The following is a 3050-nucleotide window of genomic DNA, read 5'->3' as shown; positions in this document are numbered from 1 at the left end:
GTAGAGCTCCTGTCTGTTTTCTCATTCTGTCTCTGTATGGCTGTGCTGTCCTGCAGCCCACCTTGTCTGGAGAGGGCCTCCCCTGCCCAAGTCTTCCCAGCTCTTTTGAGCTTTGGGTGCTTTCTTTGGGCTGGAGAGACCTCCTATTTGGGTTTATAGGCCACCCACATCTTCAGATACATGAGACCTTTTTGCCCTTGTGATTCTATAGCCTATAGATGTAACCTAGAACCACCAGGAGGTTACATCTAGTCAGGAATGTCGGGAGTAGCTCAGAACAGGTGTTTGGCAACGTGGGGTAGTCCAAACATCCCTCATTGTAACCTAATTCTGGCACAGCTGGCCGGATTGTTGGTTCACAGACCCTGACCTCACCTCCCAGTGACCCTGCCCAGCCTTGGGCCTTGAGATCTCAGAAGCCCATTTCTGGGTGGGGCTTGTATTGATGCTTAGACTTCCTTGTCCTCAGGTAAATCTCTAGTAGGTTAAGGCTGGTATTGACTGAATCTCTGCTTGAAACCAGGCCACAAGTATGGCTTAGTGGGGGCAAAGAGAAGAGTCACAGTGAGGCAGGTAGTGAAGGCAACTGTAAACTTCTCAGGAGTTCTTTCAAAGGCATTTCTGTTTCATTGTACCCTTCTGAGGTCAGTGTTTCCCTCAAGGCTGTTCCTGTTTTTTTTGTGGCCTTTTCCCCCTAAGTTGTTATGTTTTTTAAAAAGTAGTTAATGTACGTACACATCATCAGTAAGCAAAACAATGTTCCAAGTTTTTTTGATGAAGTTTGAGAAGCAAAAGCCTTCTGCGGTTCTAGCTATAATTTATGTTTAATAAGGTTGAGAGTGGCTCTGTATGCTAGAACTCTTAACCGGCTCGGCTGCCGTCACCCCAGATTTTCCCACAGTGCCCAGGAGACAGGATTCCAACAGGCCACTCTGAGGCTGACCTTATTTGGCAGAGAGGGAGTCCCAGAAGCCCCAGGAATTTAGGACTGCGCAGGCGGGGCCTAGCACAAGGCAGTGGCAGTGGGGCATAAGTGGATGAGGCTCCACCTTGCCCAGCCCACCTCGCACTTTAATCAGCAGTTCAGTATTTGTTTTTATACGGTAGCCCTGTGGCCTTGGGCCAAAACATGTAATGAGAAGTTCCCGTCCACCAGATGCTGTTCTGAGTTCTTTGGGTGTATTAGTTATTTAATCCTCACACATTCTAAGAGGCAGACAGATACTCTCCCCATGTTAAAGGTGAGGAAGCAGAGAGCTCAGGTAATTTCTCAAGGTCATAAGTGGCAAGGCCAGGATACAAAGCTAGATGGTTTGATTTAGAGCCCATTCTCTTAATCTCCACTATACTGCCTCCTGACAATGTGGGCTTTCTCACTCCCTCTCATATTCTCTCTTCCTCTCTTTCTCCCTCATTGGTCTCTACTTCCCCTCTGGCCCTCTGCAGAGCAGCTTGAGTGGTCATAAAGTACAGATTTTACCATGTCAGTCCCCTTAGGATAAAGGCCAAAGGCCCTACCCTGTGCGCTCTCCCTGTCATCCTGGGCCACTCTCCTGTTTGCTGGCTGCTGTGGTCTTCCAGATGCTCTGTGCCCTCTCCTGCCTTGAGCAGGCCCTCTCCTTGCCTGTCTTTGCACATGCTGTTCCTCCATTTGGACAGCTCCTTACCATCTCTCCCGGTCCCTACCCCACCCTCTTTCTAGGTAACTGAACATCCCTTGAACTTAAGTCAAATGTCTCTCCATAGAGAAACCTCTTCTACTGTCAGAACATAACAAACCCCCATGCGATACCGTTTCCCAGTTTGCCATAACTTTTCTTAATGATAAGTAGCACGATAAACCATGATGATTTATTTGTGGGATTATTTGATTAATATGTACCTTTAACCCTAGACTCTCTAAGTTCCTTGGGTTAAGGAGTTTCTTTGTCTTGTTAACAACATATTTCAAGCACATCTATTTATAATGGGTGCTCAATAAATATTTGGAGAATAAATGAATGTATGTTGAGCACACACATCTACAGTGAAATTCCCATAGCTGCTCTCAGCCACTGAAGCTCTGTCAGCACCAGAATTTACAGCATTCACAGTGTCAATAGCCATTGTTTTATTTAAGGGTGGAGAAGAGAGGCCCTAAGGCACAGGCTTCTGGGCAGATGTGCAGGGTGGTGACTGGGGCCTGTGCACAAGGCCCACCCACATAGATCTGCACATCCACAGGATAACTCTGCCTGTGAACAGGGAAAGAACACTCCTCTGTCACCCACTTTCTCAGGACATGGTCAGTCCTACTGCAGGGGAACAAATGGGGCTCTGTGACCCACAAACATCCTTCAGCCTCACAGAGCTGGAAGAATTCTCCCACACATTGTCTGTTTAGTCACCAATTTCTACTAATCCTTTAAGACAGACCGTAAAGGTTACCTTCTCTGAGAAGCCCTTCTTCAGGACTGGTATTCAGGACTCTTATTGAAAGCACCAGAAAACAAATTCCAAAGAGATTGTTAAAATAGAAAATTTATTGGCAGGATGTCGAGTTACCCCATGTAACTTTGGGACATTCGAGGGCAGTTGGACTTCAGGAGCTCAAACACAACCTGGAATTACTCTCTCTATCTTTCTCTCTCTCTCTCTTTTTTTAATGTTCATTTATTTATTTTGAGAGAGAGAGTGTGAGAGTGGGGAGGGGCAGAGAGAGAGGGAGAGAATCCCAAGCAGGCTCCACACTGTCAGCACAGAGCCCAACATGGGGCTTGAACCCACAAACTGTGAGATCATGACCTGAGCCAAAATCAAGAGTCGGTCACTTAACCGACTGAGCCACTCAGGTGCTCTTTTTTTTTTTTTTTAGACTTTTTTTAATGTTTAGTTTTGAGAGAGAGTGTGAGCAAGGGAGGGATAGAGAGGGGGACAGAGGATCTGAAGTGGGCTCTGCACTGACAGCAGCAAACCGGATGCAGGGCTTGAACTCATGAACTGTGAGATCATGACCTCAGCTGAAGTTGGAGGCTCAACCTACTGAGCCACCCAAGTGCCCCACATCTCTT

The sequence above is a fragment of the Panthera uncia genome, chromosome D4 (genome assembly GCF_023721935.1).
Source record: "Panthera uncia isolate 11264 chromosome D4, Puncia_PCG_1.0, whole genome shotgun sequence".
Lineage (NCBI taxonomy): Eukaryota > Metazoa > Chordata > Mammalia > Carnivora > Felidae > Panthera > Panthera uncia.
The sequence above is the reverse complement of the archived record's forward strand: the minus strand, read 5'-3'. Positions refer to the sequence as shown.